Here is a 19,129-nt window from a genome sequence, read left to right as displayed (position 1 = left end):
ATTTGAATTGAACAATTGAGACAAGATAGCCTGATATTGTTGTTTGACTTACTTCAGACTCAAGACTAGAACGACCGCAACGCGGACTTATGCCTCCGCATTAGTTCATTCTGGAGTCCAAATCGCCATTTGAGGCAAATTGGAAGAGATTCCGTCAAGGCGCTCCTGTGATGTTGCGTTACAGAGCTTGGAAATTGGGTGTGTGAGAGGTCACAGTGAGCTTGAACTTTGACCACCAAAATGTAATCAGTTCATCCTTGAGTCCAAGTCGATGTTTGAGACAAGTTTGATTAAATTCCGTCAAGGCATTCCTGAGATATGACGTTAACAAGCTTGAAAATGGCGTTTGAGAGGTCAGTGACCTTGACCTTTGACTTTTGACCACCAAAATGTAATCAGTTCATCCTTGAGTGTAAGTAGATGTTTGAGGCAAATTTGATGAAATTCCGTCAAGGCAGTCCTGAGATATCGCGTTAACAACAAGCTTGAAAATGGCGTTCGAGAGGTCACAGTGACCTTGACCTTTGACCACCAAAATCTAATCAGTTCATCCTCGAGTCCAAGTCGATGTTTGAGACAAGTTTGATTAAATTCCGTCAAGGCATTCCTGAGATATCGCGTTAACTCATTCAGGGCCAATGACGTCTTTGACGTGTTATCAGGAATAGCCCAGAGGGCCAATGACGTGTTTGACGTGTTTTTGTTTTTATTACTGCAGCGCGTAGTTCAAACACTTCCTCAGCCTGTGACATAGTATCAGGTCCCTAGCATCTAAGACAACACGTGAACAAACACATACCGCAGCTGTTGTTTTGAAATTGAGCAAGAGGAAAAGCAGAAAACGGATAAACGCTTCCTTGTGCACTATGTGCAGACAGGAGAAACGCCATTGAAACGGCCCTCGGCGCGCTGCAGGAGCTGGTCGCTTTCCTGTGTGCCAGCCGGGAGAAAACGGGAGAAAGTAATCCAGAGATGCGTTTGATCATCGGAGGAATGAGGAAATGATCGACAGAGGGCGGTGAGGACGTGTTGAATAGCCGAGGGGAAAACGGGAACGATCAAATATCAGGGAGGATAGGACAGGGAGACATGGACGAGGACGGGTGGACCAGAACAAAACAAAATAAACACACGAACAGCTAACAAGCCAGAAGCGGCAGTCACAGCAGCCCGCTGTCCGTTCTCAAGAGCTATTCAGTTGGTTCATGAAATCGCTGGGCTGCGTGCCCTCCAGTGTTGCTCCTGGCCAATCCCGGCGCCACAGGGCGTGGTTATTGATTATCCTATGTGGGGTTAGAAATCACGCAACGAAGGGGGATCGTGTGTGTGTGTGTGTGTGTGTGTGTGTGTGTGTGTGTGTGTGTCTGTCTGTCTGTCTGTCTGTCGGTGTGTCTGTCTGTCTGTCTGTCTGTCTGTCTGTCTGTCTGTGTGTCTGTCTGCACACTCACTCACACTGCTGTATTGTTGAATGTAAAAAAAAAAGCACTTCATGTATATATATATATTTTTTTTTTCATTTGTGTCATAACGAATAGTATTTACATGTCTGATGTCAATACAGTTCAAAATAAAAGAATTGAGAGCGAGTTCTGCTTGAGAATGTGTATTTTACAGAAATTGCCTTTTCTCCTGTTTGTCATCTCAGAGAGACCTTTTGGGTGAAAACAGGGTGTATATAAATGGATATAAGTAGAGTACAGAACATGCTAAAAGCTCACTTTTTTTCCCTGGTGAACCCAGAGACGTACATCTTCATTTTGAGGTATTGCAAATCACTCTGGTGCTAATAGATAATTTACTGTGGGTCTTGAAAGATGACCAACAATTATGAAAATCTTTGGCCTGTGCTAAATATTGGCAGTCCTAAACTGGCCATGAATGAGTTAACAAGCTTGAAAATGGCGTTTGAGAGGTCACAGTGACCTTGACCTTTGACCTTTGACCACCAAAATCTAATCAGATCATCCTTGAGTCTAAGTTGATGTTTGAGGCAAATTTGATGAAATTCCATCCAGGCGTTCCTCAGATATCGCGTTAACGAACCTCGTACGGACGGACGGACGTACGGCCGTACGTACGGACGGACAACCCGGATCCATAATGCCTCCGGCCTGGCTATCGCCGGCGGAGGCATAAAAAAGTCTGTCTGGAGGCATTTATTTTTAAACATTAAAATTCCCCCAAACTATTTAGGCTATTCCATGTGATCTCTCACTTCCATTCACTGAGCCTCCCCTGAAACTGTTTGGAGCCCTCCTGGGGAGGCCCGCCTCCCACTTGGAAAACCTCTGGTCTAGCCTATGGGAAAAAGAAAAGCGGATGAAATCCCTTGGTACCTAACCAGAAGGGTGTGTGACTTTGGCTCGCTATATATCCACCTTCACATTCCTACAGTGCAGCATGTATGTTCCCAGGGTCCTATGTTCCCAGGTTTATATGGCACATACTGGGAACATGACAAAGGGGCCTCAAAAGCCCTTTTCAGACAGTTCCCAGACAGTAAATTACTGCGATAACATTTCAAGGACCACTAGTGATTTTCACTATTCCTACATGTGCTACATACAGGGACACCCTTTCACACATGCCATGGAAATGCTGGGACAGATGCAGTGTTGCCAGATACAGCTGATGGTTTCGGCCATGTCCCCCCGCACAATGCAATCCAAAGCAGCCCAACTGGTGGAAAACCGCCCAACCTGGCCACAATGGATAGATCGGGCAAGGGACAGTCAAGGACAGGGGTGGGCTTACACACACACACACACACACACACACACACACACACACACACACACACACACACAGACACACTATATATATTAGGGGTGGGAGAAAAAAATCGATTCACTTAACACATTGAGTGCCAAGGACGTCTCTGGACGTCCTAAAAAAAAGTAACGAGGAGTGCCAAGGACGTCTGTGGACGTCCTAAAATCATAATTCATATTATTGCATAATTCTGCTGTTTAAGGTCGTACCTAGCCAGTGAGCATGAATCCCTTCAAGGGATCACACGGCGCCACCTTAAACATCGACACGGGAGCTGCGCCACCCACCTCAGATCCTTTACTTTGTGCAGGAGAAAGCAGGGAAAGACGTGATCAAAGGGGAAACCGATGCATGCTTCAGCCAGAGCCGTATAGATTGCTCTGTCTGCAGCGGACAGTTGGCTCGGCTGCATCCGCGCCCACAACTGAGCTCTTCTGCTTCTATCTATCTGCATATAGTTTCTCCACACGATTCCCTGCCAGAAAGCCAGCACCCGAAGCCGAACGGCCAAACCTTTTCGTTCAGTCGCGTTTGGCATTTCCTTGTTGCGCTAGGATCCGTCCGGGGCAAAAACGGAGTCTGTGAGAAAACAGACTCTGTGCGTGTGGGGAGGAGCCCGCAGCTCAGAGGTGGAGGGGGGGGTGGGGGGAGCAGGCTGCACAGAACTACACCACGCCACCACATCAGAAAACACCAGCCAGAGTCAGTGAATGTGCTCGAAATTAGAGTGCAAAAAGTATTCATAAAAGTGACTATATCTTGAAAAGTAAAAAAAAACGGCAGAAAACCCTTGAAAGTGCACTTCTTTCAGAGGCTGTCATTTCATAATGGAACTGTCTAGAAACAAAATTTCTTCTTTGGAAGAAGCAGGAGTGTTCAATGTTTCATTAGAGTCCAGCCCTGTCAATATAGCCCTAATAGAAAAAATTCTATAGCTGTTTTCAACTGAATGGAAGTGAATCTGGCACAGGCTCCAGACAATTTTACTGAAGCGCTGTGGCACTCAATGTGTTAAGTATCGCGATTTTTAATGTCACGATTTTTTGAACGATCTTTTATTCCAGAATCGATAATCGATTTTTTTCTGTTCATGTATGAAATGTTACCACTTTCATCCAGCGCTTCCCTCTGCTCCGTGGCTCATACAGCCAATCATGTACCTTGTTAGTACAAGTGACACGGAAACAGCCAATCATTTAACAGACAAACTCCGAGTGCACCCGCCCCATGACCCGCCCCCACTCACACACAGCAAATCATATCCCTTGATCCAGAGCCGAGAGTCCCGACATCTCCTGGATATAGACAGTTTGTGTTGTGCTCTGAAAGGGTTTCCCCCCCCCTTGAATCAAATTGTACATTATCAGCTTTATTTTAGCATGCAAAAGTAGCGCGAGACCCATTCCTGGCCATCCCACTGTGACTTATGATGTCACAGTGGGATTTATGACATCACTCATGATGTCACAGTGGGATCTATGACATCACTGGGATTTATGATGTAGTGGCAAATCATTTGAAATGCCTTGTTGATCCATCAAAAAATGAGTTGCTCGTTTTAAAATGAATAAAGATTTGTTTATTCCATCATCAGCTTCCCTCTGTACAGAGCGTCACAAATCATCAAAAGTTTGTGCAAAGAACTAAACATTGCATGTCAATTATACCCAACTCCAGCCCTCCTCCGATGACTGGTGACTGGTACAATTCCATCAGATGTTTCCCAAGAAGACAAAATAAGACCCTGATCTTTACAATAAGTCAAAACAAAACCTTCTATGTACCGGAAAGACAAAACACAATGTTATCTCCTCCTCTCCAGGTGAATGCCTTTTCGACATAACAAACAGCTTCTCAGAAGAGACACTCAAAATGAGTGCCTGAGATGTCAGCTATGCGTGTCAGCTAGATCATAATTAAACAGAGTCAACAATGATCAACAACCAATCAATAAGCAGTCAATCAATCATTTTACTCTGACAATGACATCACTGATGATGTCACAGTGGGATTTACACTGCGAGGCCGCGCAGTGGCCGAGCTAGCAAACCCGTACGGCGGGCAAGCCTAGGAATCGAGTGATCCGCGAGATCCCTTGTTATAAAAGGGGCAAGTGGGCTCCGTTTGTTTCTCTCAGGTCTTTCACACCGGCCTTGAAAGCCGAAAATTGCACGAAAATTAGGATTCGCGGCTCCGATGTGAAAGGCATGAACGCGCGTTGGTGGGTAATTCTTGTACGCCTTTTGTCCCGGCACCAAAGGTTGTCACATCGCCGTATTGGCAGACAACCCGCCTCCACTTGAAAGGTCGTCGCAGCGAGCCGGAAAAGGTGCGAATGGTCAGCTCATTCATAAAAAAATTACAGGGGAAATCACCTCATGTATCAAGAAAGTGACGAGTGAAAGTAAAAAAAGTAGACTGATAGACAGACCTATCTCCACACACCACACTTTGCACTGTGCGAGGCAGCGCTTCATACGAATCGCTCATAAGATCGTGGTGTTTTTGCAATGTCAGCGTAGGTAATTATTATGTATATTAACTTTATTACAACTTTGGCATGGCAATATCTGCTGCTTTACCTTAACACAGTGTGACTGTTACAGTCACAACAGCCAACTAGTCCGCTGCTCTCGCTTCAGGCAGCCTCGCACTGTCCCCCTGTCTAGTGCAGGCTGCGCTGAACAGAGAGCACTGAGGTGAGGTGTCAAGATTTCATCTCTGAGCCCTCTGATAGGCTATTGCTTGATGTGTAACCAATCAGATAGCGCTGTGGGCGGGACATTTCTCCAGACACAGAACTACTGTAGGAGAGGATTCTTCCAGGTGCAGCAGCCGCAAATTAGCGCATTTTTTTATTAAGTTATGATATCGGCAAACAGCCAATGAAAATGCCGATACAGATCTCCTCAGCGGACTAGGAGAAGGAGGAAAGTCTGTTGTTGAATTGAATTCGTTCATCATACAGTAGCCTAGGCTACACTAACCTATGAAAATATTAATTTGGGCTAGGAGGAGCTGGAAATCCCTCTGCTCGCCTTTCAATCCGGGAGCAGGGGATTTCACCTGAAAGTACACAGCAGCACGGGAATGTGGCCGTGCTGCGGGCTCTGTGTGAAAACAATTTCTGTGGCGAGGCTGCCAGGCTTGACGGGCTTCCCGAACTACTATTTTGCGTGATCTGTGTGTGAAAGAGCCTTCTGTCTCTCTGTCTGTCCCATGTCCCACTGTGATGTCATAAATGACATCATCGGTGATGTCATAAATCCCACTGTGACATCATCAGTGATGTCATAAACCACTGATGACATCAGTCCCACTGATGACATAATCAGTGCTGTCATAGGAGAGTGAGGAGAGGGGGAGGGAGACTGAGGGCCACACAGCAGCCGAGCTGCGAATGCGAGCTGCAGGGCCAGCTTAACGAGCTGCAGGACGGGCGAGCCTAGGAATCGAGTACAACTGTGCACCACTTGTCCTCCTATCCCTATTTATACTCCCAGTCCCACCACCTTTTTTTGCAGCATCTAAATCCATTTATTTAGCAGTGATGTGTACAACTGTGACAAAGAAATCTGACCACCTTCCCCCCAAATGAGTCAGAAAAAGGGCCCACAAGCGTTTTTTCCACCAACCTCTGGATTTGGCTCCTTGATGCAACAGTGCAGCAGATAGAATTCCAGAGCTAGAAGGGCTCTAACTAAGTAGGTAGAGCAGGTTGACACACACATCTTTCAGTCGTTCTTCTCATTCACTCACACACTCTTTCCTGCACATTCCTGCTGTTCACTGTTTGGCTTTCTTCAGGATGGTGCCACTGTGGAGATGACGCTGGTCTTGGTGCCACCGGCGGTGGTGGTGCTGGAGACGACCCCGGGCAGGGTGGGCCTGGCGGTGGTGGTGATGGAGATGACCCCGGGCAGGTTGGGCCTCTGTGGTGGTGGTAGGTAATAAGAGTATTCCGACCAGCCGTGAGGGTCAAACATGTCCTTCGGGTAGTTGGTTCCCAGTTGGTCAATACCGCAGAACTGAATTAGCTTGTCATAAATACTTGGGTTTCTGAATGCTTTCTTTTTCTGAATGTTTGTGTCTAAATCTCCGTTGAGCTTCCTCTCGTACAGCTTGTAGATCTTCTCCTGTAGATGACTAGGACAGCGTCCCGGGGGCTCAGGTGGGATCCTGATCTCATCAGGTGACGTGTTCCTCACCTTCTCTGAGAGAGCAGCAACTAGCTCGTTGGGGTCGTCTGGGATCTCCTTAACATCACCTGTGACCCTGCCCTCGTCAGATTCGGCACGGCTGTCCGTCTCTTCTATTTCAGCATCGGAATCTGCAGAATCGTCCCCATAATCCGCCAAAGAGGAAAGAGGGGCACTCGTTTTACCGCTCGCCATTGCTAAGCCGCTAGCACGCCTCGAATAAACGCCACTCCCACCACTTATATAGCCTCAGCCTTGCTCGAGTGACATCACTGATGACATCACAATTGCCCAAGTGATATCACTGATGACATCACTGATGACATCATTGATTTTTGAAAAATCCTTATAGTTTTAAGGCTGGAACCAAGCCGACCCCTGACCTACTGAATCGCGAATGACCATAAAACATTCGGTTTGAGCAAGAACAAAAAAAGTATTTAGGGCGGCCGACGGCGCTTTGACGAGATCAAAATGGCAAAGCAGACATAGCTGGTCAAGTTCTTTTTGAAACATAATGATGATGGTGCTTCAGTACTGTTGGGCCAGACATTTTGATGAACACTGACAGTGAATGATAGACATGTTGAATGAACACTGACATGGAATGAAAGACATTTGAGTGAAAACTAACTGTCTTTGTGGAGGCACAGTGAGAGACACAAACCCCCACATTCCAAGCACCCGGCCATTTGAGTTCACACACCTATGCTAAAACGGCAGGGAAGCGGGCCATTCCTTTGTTATCGAAGATTGACAAAGGGACAGCCAACTCTGCTGTCTGTAAGTGAGATAAGGTGAGCCAATCAGAGTGTCTCACCACAACAAAGACACGCCCTGCACCTCACATTATATACAGGGTTGAAGCCCCAAAATCTTCAGTTCCTACGCAGCTCCAGCTGCAGACAGGTCCTCCTGAAGTTCTAAGTGGCCTCTCGCCACAACAGGACGTGTGGTTCAACTCGAGACAAACCGCCCTTCCCCCCTCCTCGCAGCTGAGCAGCCAGACCACCACCAGGCCTGACGAGACTACATCAGAGCTAAGCTAGCTTTGATATCCTGAACCCGACCCGCATCGCCTCGACCAGGCGAGTGCCTTCAACCCGAAGAAGCGAGCTGTGAGATCCCCCTTTCCTCCACTGAGACGACAGCAGATCCAAAAACCCAGCGTGGCCAGCTGAGTTCGACTGCCTGCTCTCAACCCTCCTCTCCTTCCTTCCCGGGACAGCGGACGCCCGCTACACGAGCATCCCCCCTCCACGCCGGAGGAACCTTGCGAGACCGACCATAACAAACCACTGCACCCGCGTGTGCAGAACTGAGCGCGCAAGCCAAGTAAGACTGAATTGATCACTCAAGTCCGGGCTTAGAATTGTTTAGAGTTAGATGATATATATCCATAGATATACATGATTGACTGATATGATACTGTAAATGAATCTGTGACTGTTGTGTCTGACTGTAATTGTGCTCATACATGCATTACTGAATCCGAGTGTTTACACGCTAGCTATTTAACTCTTCACCGAGCCGCTGAAGCGGGTCTAAGATAGTCTATGAGCCGAGGGGAACCCATTTCACCAGTTAAACGTCAGTTAAACCCTAGCCGTGGTGAAGCGAGTACCTCGCGGCCCTTTTTCATTTAGACAGCGTTAGTTCTTCCCCACGGGCACGTGCGGAAGCGCATAGGCTGCCCTCCATCTTGTGTCGAACACACACCCCTTCGTCATCCATCTTGTGTCGGCCTACCACTCCAGGTCGGCCATTTTAGGTCGAGATCGGTATAGTTTCCCAGCCATGCACACACTTGCACACACACCCACACTCTGCCTCCCCCTAGTGCCCAACCGGTGCCTTACACTTTCCCTGCAGATAAATCCTCACAACCTCACACTTTCTCTCCCCATTGCAGCGAAGTGTTTTAGAATATAACTTAGTTATAACTGAAATGCATTGACTGTATTGCCCATACCTCTCTATTATTTTATATATAATAAATAGTGTCAACTTTTATTAGAATTCAACTGTTTCAGAGTGATTTTGTGATAGCTGTGGTGAACTTTTGCCTAAGGATTAGGAACTCCCCCACTTCAGATAAGACTAAAGGTGATTCAGATTAGGTCCTGCAACTGCAGGTGGTGCCCCTATGTTAATCCTTATCCAGGATTACATATTTTAATAATTTTATGAAATATTAATAATTTTCGGATTATTAATATTTTATTTTACCTAACTAAATTCACCCAAATAACGAGCACAACATTTGGTGCCCCGCCCGAGGCATCTTTCAGGCAGAGTTTACCACAAATATCACAATTTTGACTGAAACACTGAATTTCCCAAATTGCATTGTGAAACCACTGAGCGCATGCCAAGCTGCTGAATGCTAGTAACCTCCCAAAACAGCTTCCAGCCAGAACTAGCGGAGCCAGACAGAGCTACCACCGCTCAAACGGACACAGACTCAAACTAAAACAGACAATCTAACACAGTTCAATCGTTTTGATTTAAGAACCCCTTATTTCAAGCTTGCATAGCTACTAACTCCTAACATTAGGCAACGACAGTTGAATTAAAACCTGCTTATATTTAAAATTCAACAATAGGACTTTCGCAAACACAGTTTGACTACAAGCCTATTTACGTCTGCCTCTCAAGTCAAGTTATTTGACATTCAAGCTACAGGTACGAGCTCCACCTAAAGCTTAAGAAAAGTGCACTGACCAGCAGGTAAGATGTCAGAGCACAACAGCCAGAGTGCTGCTGCAGAGCACTCGGCCCCATCCGACCAGCTGTTACATGAAGCGCTCATGTCAGCGGTTCCTCCGGAGAGAGGACAGATCGAATATCTGCGGAAGCTCACAGAAGAAGAATGTGAGAAAAGGTTGGAAGGAAAAGCAGCCGCCATGAAAAGTGCAGGTACGGTAAACTGCACCATGCTGTCAGAGCTGCTTTATCTTGTTCTCCACAGAGAAACCTTTCACAGAACAACCAACACACAGCTGCATAACCAAGCAACTGAGTTGGACAGGCAAAATGCGTGCCTGGAGGTCTCAAACGAAGACCAAGAGAGGACAATCCAGGACTTGGAAAGGAAACTGCGAGCAGCCCAAGCAGATTCTGAGGAAGAGGGTGATGGAGAGGGAGGCAATGACGGTAAGCGTGAAACCGACAAGCCTCCGTTCTCGTCCACCCCCCACCAGGTCCCAGGAGAAGAGAGGCAGGTAAGTCTGCCTCCACAAGCGTCCTCATCGCACGGCGTCCAGACGCCGGCTGCACCGCGTAACGGGCTCGGTAGTGGAGCCGAACCCTCGCCATACGACATCGACACGCCCGTCGTACTCGGGTCCCAGCCCAGTGAGGCCAGGGGACCCAATCCCCCGTTCGAGTCCACGTCCTTAAGGCAATCGCATAGGGACGACCGAGGGGGCTCGCTAACCCGTGAGAGGGGCCACAAAAAGGCCACCTTTGAACAACCATGGTTCGAGTACAGTAGGACCGAAGTCTCCCCTCCACAAGAGGAGGGGGGGAATAGATACAGGAGCGACCGCGCTCCCCCGTGGCTGAGAGGCGATGGCCGCCGCCGGGAGAGCCGCCGCTGTGAGGACCTCTCCCCGCCGTCACGGCGGGGGGAGGAGCCTCGCCGCGAAGGCCACCGCCGCGACCATGCTTTCCCACACCGCCATCGCGACTATTCCCCGCCCCCACGCCCGGATGACTGCCCCCCGCCCACAGGGCGGCGGGCAGACGACCGCTGGGGCAACGAACGCCACACCGACCGCTATCGTGACTATTCTCCGCCACGATGGGACGACGATCACCAGGAGAGTAGGAGAAGCAAGGGTCACTACCGCTATGACCCCCCGCAACGCAAGAGCGAGGGGGGACATCGCTATGTTGACCGCCGTCGTGCCTACTCTCCGCCATGTCGCCAAGATGACCCCCCGCAACGCAAGAGCGAGGGGGGACATCGCTATGTCGACCGCCGTCGTGCCTACTCTCTGCCATGTCGCCAAGATGACCGTCGCCGCGACGACTGCCCCCCACCTTTGGGGTGGGGGGGAGACGACTGCTGGAACGACAATCACCAAGAGACTAGGAGAAGCGAGCGTCACTACCGCTATGACCCCCCGCCACGCAAGAGCGAGGGGGGACATAGCTCTGACGATCACCAGCAGAGTAGGAGAAGCGAGCGTCACTACCGCAACAATTCCCCACCGTGCACGCGCGAGGGGGGGCGTCGCCACAATGATCACAATCGTGACAACACGCCGCCGCCACGCCATGATGACCGCCATCACCGCGACCCCTCATCTGCGCCCGAGCGCGATGGGGGGCAGCACCGCAATGATCGCTACATCGACTCCTCCCCTCCCCCGGGACGGGAGGAAGGACGTTGCCATGGTCGAGGCGACGCCCACCCCTTTCTGGATTGGGGGGGGCGGCCCGGAGCAGGACGACCTCAGTGACTCACCGTCGTCCGACTCTGAGGATCTGCTCACCACGCGGGAAAGGGACATCCGCGACCGACGGATCGAGTCCTTCGCCAAGGACATAGAACGCTTTGACCCGACTAACCGTGCCTCTAACATCGACCGTTACATACGGGAGGTCAAGCGCTCTCTCACCAATCTGGAGCGACCCACTACACGCGAGAAGCTAGCCAAGAAACACACAGACGGCTCCCAAGTTTACAGGGTAGAGCCCCACTCGGATGAGGAGGAGGCCCAGGGGAGGGAAGTCTACCGAGTAGAGAACCCAGTAGCTGACAGTCTAGCCCGAAAGGGCGACAAAGTGCCCCAAGTCAGAGCACCAGCTGTTCCCCAGCCACCGCGGCCCCACGCACCCAGCCACCAGCCCGACAGGCAGGTAAGCTCCAGGGGCGGGGGCAAAGGGGGAGAAAACCCCCAGGGACGGCCCTGGCAGAACCAGGAGCCGGCCCAAAATCCTCATGGTAGCTTCTACCATCCAAGTCAGGGACAGTCCGGGCAGAGCCAAGACCAGGACCCACACCCGTCAGGTAACTTCCAAGGCCAAACCCAGGAAAAGCCATGGAAGAAACCACGTAAACCCAAGAAGAAGAAGAAGTCAGGGGACGACACCGACGGTAGGGACAGGCGAACAACCGCGGAAGACCAGTCGACCCGACTGCTGAACGCTTTAGCTGACACAGTAAAAATGTTCTTCGATAAAGACAAACCAGCTGGCTCCCCGCCGGAGCCAGACAAAACCCCGGTCGCATGACTCAGGGGGGAACCTCCGCCACCTGCCAGAGTTCGCTTTGTCAACAGGCGGAGGGGACCCCGAAGAACCAGATCCCTTCCTAAATCTCCTTCTCAGGCTTCACCAAACCGTCCTACTCTAACTTTCATGGGCAACCTTGTCCGCAAGGGCAACGCCCATCATATCTACACCCCAGTGGTGGTAGGGGGGTGCACTCGCACCCTCGCCTTAGTGGGCACAGGAGCCTCCATCAGCTTGATGAGTGCCAACACCTTCGAGAAGGTCTGCAGAGCCATGCACGCCACCAATAGCCCACTTCGGATCGAGCCTTGTGATGTTAGCATCACCAGCTACACACAAGACCAAACTCCCATTGCTGAGCGTGCTCTGCTGGACATCACCTTCCAGGGGATGACTATACGCCACCCCATTCACATCAGCCCTCTCGATACCGAACCGCTTCTCATTGGCCAGGATCTCCTGGACCGGCTAGTCCCAATCATCGACTGCTCCAGCAATCGCATTTGGGCTCAGGTTCAAACGCCAAAGCCATGGGCGTCACCTGGCCGCCAGCCTAGCACAGACAGACAAGTCGCTGTCATCAAGGAAGCTGGCACATCGCTGCCGGCACGCAACGTTTCCACCGCTAGCCCCGAGCTGTACCGCCGCCTGTGCAAACAGGAGCGACTGCTCCCCGCATTCTCCGCAAACGAAACACGCGCGTCAGTTCCCGCTCGAACCGCGAATGTTCCCATACGCCTGGCCATCAGCCCGGGACAGAAACTGCCCGGCAGGCAGGCATTCTCCCAGCCGTTGCCCCGGCACAGAGAACAAAACATGACGATGCGCGGCACTCCTTTCTTTAAGTTGGACAATCGTTCAACCAACACTCTGGTGCAGAACCCGACGCATGCACCTGACCCAGCGCTGATGCGGCAGCCACTGGGAGTGTCAGTTAACAGCTCGTACACACCTCCAAAGGGGGGGGGGGGCAAGCCCCACCACAGAGGTAGTGAACGAGACTTAGTAGGGTAGCCAGGATAGGTGCATGTCCACTCACTCCGCCAGTATGCACTAACCACTAACCTAGGCTACATAGAGCCCTACTGCCAGTAATAGGGCTGTTGAAACGAATTTTGATATTCGAATATTATTCGAATTTAATAATTATGAACGAAATTCGATTATTAATATTTAAAAAAAACGATTTTTTTTTTTTTTTTTAGAACACTAGAACAGTGACAAGTTCTGACAACATACTTGAAGAAAAGAGTGTTAACTGAAGTTGACTGTTGAAGCTGCTATACTGATGTAAACCTACCTGTAGCTCTTAAAATGTATGTTCATTCATTGTTAACTGAAGTTGACTGTTGAAGCTGCTATACTGAATGTAAACATGTAGCTCTTAAGTGCAATACGTGACTGATTTTTTTTTGTTCATGGCTCATTGTTGTTTTGGCAAAGTTTACTTATTTGTTTATTGATAAGGAGCTCAAACAAAGGCTGTGTCTTTTTTTATTATCAATTATTTTATTTTAGCATTTCAGACAGCACCAATACATCACTGATGAATATTAACTAAGCTCTGGTTATCTGACCTATTTTCTAATGCAATGAATGTACAAGGAACATGTTTTCTTAAATAAACATCATTGCTGGACTATTTGTGATAAGCCTAATATTATTTTGAATATTCATCCACCATTCACTTTTCCATCTACATTTGGTAAAATGCTTAGAAAAAGTTTTACTTGGTCAAACCCAAAGATTCAGCTATATTTAGAATCAGAACATAACATAAGAGAAGACAACAATTCACTCAGACAAAAAAAAAAAAAAAAAAATTTTTTTAATTCAATTAGAAATTAATTAAAATATTCGAATATAATTCGAATATTAAAATGTATAAAGCACTGAAATTCGAATTTGATTATAGAGGGAGATTGACAGCCCTAGCCAGTAACTCAGACTCAACCTCCATGCCTTACAGACTCTAACCAGCATAGTACGAGAGGACAAGACCTATGTGCACGTGACCAGAGACTTGACACAAGACCTTACAGGGAGATATCCTCCTCAGTCACCAGTCTGAGTGGTGGTAACATACCCCCCTACCTGGTATCCCTAGCTCTGGTTGAACAAATCTTAAAATCCGCCACGACCACCGTGGCCTAGCCCTCTCAGGTACACTTGGCATATAGTCTTGGCAGTGCAATCCCAATTTTCATAGATCCACAGCATCTAGAAATGGGATTCCTTGTCAACCTACCAATCATTGAACCACAGAACATATGTGACCTGCTCTGACAAAATCAGTCACATTGACCCCAAAAGACATTTTGAGTTGTATACACCATTGGAAAGAGGAGACTCTCAGCTTTCTGGGGATATCAAAATTATCTTTGTAGTCCAACAATTGAGGGAGATACACCCCTTTATGTCGCGACTGTTTCCAAACTGTGTTTTTGAGAAAAACGGCCTCAAAGTTTGACGTTAATTCTGAGACATAAACATCTTTTCTTGAAGTTGTCTGCATGTGCATGCCCACACACCAGGTGGGATTGGGCTGAAATTTTGTATGGCACTGTGTTATGATCCTGGGGAGGTAATGGCAATGTCATGGAAACCACCTGGAAAGTCCTTTAAACCACCTGGAAAGTCCTGGAAACTACCTGGAAAGCACTGGAAAGTCTTGGAAACCACCTCCCCAGGTTGGATTTGGCTGTAAATTTGTATGGCAGTGTGTCATGATCCGTGGAAGGTCATGAGCAGGTCATGGAAACCACCTTGAAAGTCCTGGAGAGTCCTGGAAACTACTTGGAAAGTCCTGGAAAGTCCTGGAAACCACTTCCCCAAGTTAAATTTGGCTGTAAATTTGTATGGCAGTGTGTTATGATGCAGGTAAGGTCATGGGAAGGTCATGGAAACCACCTTGAAAGTCCTGGAAACCACCTGGAAAGTCCTGGAAACTACTTGTAAAGTCTGGAAACCACCTCCGGTTGGAGTGGGCTGTACATTTGCATGGTGGTGTGTTATGATCTGGGGTAGGTCATGGTAAGGTCCTGGAAACCACTTGGAAAATCCTGGAAACTGGACTTTCTAATATTAGATTAGAAAATAAATTTGCCAGATTTGATGAGACTTTCCCTATAAACCACTTCTGGGGCCAAATGTATAAAACTGTGCATGTACTGTATGTGTAGAAATCTGTGTAAGCCCAAAAAAGCTCTACGCCCAAATTAACACTACATTTGGCCCCTGGTCTTCTATTCGAATATACAGATAGATAGATACTTTTGTTGGTTGAACAGGTACACATAACATCTCAGTACACCTCAGTGGATATCATGACAAAGTAGCCTATGTAAAGGCAACTAATAGACCAGCTAGAACAGCCTGGTAAATTCTGAAAATGGCATCACTTTACTGTAATGCAGCCTTTAACCCCAGGGAAATATTCATGTATAAGCATATTTGAGTAGGCTACATAGAAAAGCGGTATATAAGTCATATCAATTATTATTATTATTATTATTATTATTATTATTATTATTATTATTATTATTATTATTATCAATACAAACTGTTCTGTAACACCCAACTGACAGAAGATCCTCTGACGCCCCACCCACATTATTTTTTGTAATTAGGGCTACATTCATGCAGGATAATAATTGTACATTAATAGTAATAATTGTAATTGTTGCAATAATTATTACAAATAACAGCAACAAAGAATCTATAGCGGACCCGTTTCTGCTCTGGAGTAGAGACAGAGAGACAGACAGCTGAAAGTAGGCTATGAGGCAAATAATCTGAAATTAGCTCAGTCTAATGCCATCTGTGAATTGAATTTAAAAGTAAAGCAACATTATCACGCAGATTACTGACTAGTATTAGTCTATCAATCTGACAGACAGACAGGCAGACAGACAGACTTTCACTGGATGCAGAAATTACGCAGCTGCTCTCCCCCTCTCTCTCTCCCGTTGCAGCGGGGAGAGAGAGAGAGCAAGGGGAGAGAGAGAGAGCGAGAGAGAGACTGCAGACGGGTTGCCATGTTCGTTATCATAACCCCCGAAGAGGCAGATTTTTAAGAGGTTAAAACGTTACATAAACAGCCTAAACTAGTCTAAAATAACAAACCAATAACAGAACTCCACAATACAACCCTGACAAACTTTAGAAACAGCGTTTTAAATCCTAGAGTAGTCTATAATATAGCCTACCATTTGCAAGTACTGACACACCCGTTTAACTGGCAACGTAAGGCTGCACACGCAGCAGAGAGCAGCAGGCTCAGAGCAGCGCAGTTTACTTTCAGTTTTGTCACTACCTTCAAGAGCTTCAAAAGTATATTTAGCGGTCGAATTTCACAATAATCTTTACAGAGAATGAAAGCCAAGGCTTTATTTTACTATAATCTGATGAAACCCCAAAACAACAGAAATAAATATTTTCGGATAAAATCGCGTTTTCTAGACAAACAGCCAGCGCGACAAGCGACTGATTTGGTCAGAGCAGGTCACATATAGGCTAAAACACTGTCACACAACCGCTATGACACTGTCACTAAACTGAGCCTATGAATCAGACGGTGTTCTACACGGTCCCCCGAGGGACCAAACTAGTCTAGTTCAGCCCCAAGGCAACTGGACCCCCATTCACCAAACATGTAACCAGGTCATTACACTACCTCACACTCCTTCTCTCCCTTCCCCTTATGCAAATCGTGTAAAAACGAAGAGCTAAGTGACCAAGACAGAGAACCGGGCCCAGGCCCTGCCTAAGAAACTTGAAGGATGACAATCTGAATGTATTGCTTCGTGTGATGTAGTATAGGATGACAATCTGAATGTATTGTTTGTGTGATATAGAATGATAGAATAGCTTGAGAAAAGTCCTGCCCGGACACAGGTGATCAGCCCGGACATGAGCCCAGATAGGACCTAACGAACTTGCTCCTTTCAGCCTCACGGACTAGGCAACCAATGGGTCGCCACCCGCAGGCCGCATGGCCCTGGAGATGCTTTAAAGACTGTGCCAGAACACACCCTTTCAACCATCAGGGGGATGTTGGGCCAGACATTTTGATGAACACTGACATGGAATGAAAGACATTTGAGTGAAAACTAAAGCTTAATTTATACTTATTATAAAGTGTCGCTCAGCACATGGTCGCAGACGAAAAATAAAGTGTCGCTCATGTTGCTGCATTTATGCTTCTCTCCACGGCGCACCGGTCACGTGACGCTAGAGACAGAGGGAGGCAGAGAACTAGTGCAGTGCAGACAGGCAAGAGAGGGAATGCTGTCAGTGAACCCACGTCGCCGCATATAACGACACACAACCACACAATCACTTCCTCTCTCTCTGGGAAGTTGGTCACGGTGTTCTTTGTGATTTTCACGAAGTCATACATCAAGGACAGGCTGATAAAAATACCGGGGACACGCTCATTAATTTCATTTCAGCGAAAACTAAAACAAGGAAGTCGCGCGTGCCCGTCTATATAGCCAATCAGACTTGCGCGACATTATGTGACGTAGTCAGCGACACTAGACATTTCACCAGGTAGCAGACACTGCTCGCAGACACTTGAAAGTGTCGACTCAAGTCCTCATTTCTGTCTGCGACCATTTCAAAAGTGTCGGCAGACGAAGCATAAATTGGGCTTAACTGTCTTTGTGGAGGCACAGTGAGAGACACAAACCCCCACATTCCAAGCACCCGGCCATTTGAGTTCACACACCTATGCTAAAACGGCAGGGAAGCGGGCCATTCCTTTGTTATCGAAGATTGACAAAGGGACAGCCAACTCTGCTGTCTGTAAGTGAGATAAGGTGAGCCAATCAGAGTGTCTCACCACAACAAAGACACGCCCTGCACCTCACATTATATACAGGGTTGAAGCCCCAAAATCTTCAGTTCCTACGCAGCTCCAGCTGCAGACAGGTCCTCCTGAAGTTCTAAGTGGCCTCTCGCCACAACAGGACGTGTGGTTCAACTCGAGACAAACCGCCCTTCCCCCCTCCTCGCAGCTGAGCAGCCAGACCACCACCAGGCCTGACGAGACTACATCAGAGCTAAGCTAGCTTTGATATCCTGAACCCGACCCGCATCGCCTCGACCAGGCGAGTGCCTTCAACCCGAAGAAGCGAGCTGTGAGATCCCCCTTTCCTCCACTGAGACGACAGCAGATCCAAAAACCCAGCGTGGCCAGCTGAGTTCGACTGCCTGCTCTCAACCCTCCTCTCCTTCCTTCCCGGGACAGCGGACGCCCGCTACACGAGCATCCCCCGTCCACGCCGGAGGAACCTTGCGAGACCGACCATAACAAACCACTGCACCCGCGTGTGCAGAACTGAGCGCGCAAGCCAAGTAAGACTGAATTGATCACTCAAGTCCGGGCTTAGAATTGTTTAGAGTTAGATGATATATATCCATAGATATACATGATTGACTGATATGATACTGTAAATGAATCTGTGACTGTTGTGTCTGACTGTAATTGTGCTCATACATGCATTACTGAATCCGAGTGTTTACACGCTAGCTATTTAACTCTTCACCGAGCCGCTGAAGCGGGTCTAAGATAGTCTATGAGCCGAGGGGAACCCATTTCACCAGTTAAACGTCAGTTAAACCCTAGCCGTGGTGAAGCGAGTACCTCGCGGCCCTTTTTCATCTAGACAGCGTTAGTTCTTCCCCACGGGCACGTGCGGAAGCGCATAGGCTGCCCACCATCTTGTGTCGAACACACACCCCTTCGTCATCCATCTTGTGTCGGCCTACCACTCCAGGTCGGCCATTTTAGGTCGAGATCGGTATAGTTTCCCAGCCACGCACACACTTGCACACACACCCACACTCTGCCTCCCCCTAGTGCCCAACCGGTGCCTTACACTTTCCCTGCAGATAAATCCTCACAACCT

General features: G+C 48.1%; 1 protein-coding gene and 1 pseudogene across 3 annotated transcripts in view; both read right to left on the bottom strand.

The window, feature by feature from the left end:
* aplf (aprataxin and PNKP like factor) overlaps positions 1–19,129 on the bottom strand; it is a 79,449-nt gene that overhangs the window by 40,258 nt on the left and 20,062 nt on the right. The gene's annotated exons all lie outside the window — the stretch shown is intronic.
* On the bottom strand, positions 6,576–7,166 carry LOC310774927 (SAP30-binding protein pseudogene; annotated as a pseudogene). Its single transcript has one exon. The product of its transcript is annotated as an SAP30-binding protein pseudogene (transcript).

This window comes from Poromitra crassiceps, assembly GCF_964638095.1.
Source record: "Poromitra crassiceps genome assembly, chromosome: 4".
NCBI lineage: Eukaryota > Metazoa > Chordata > Actinopteri > Beryciformes > Melamphaidae > Poromitra > Poromitra crassiceps.
This window is presented reverse-complemented; position numbering and strand designations above follow the sequence as displayed.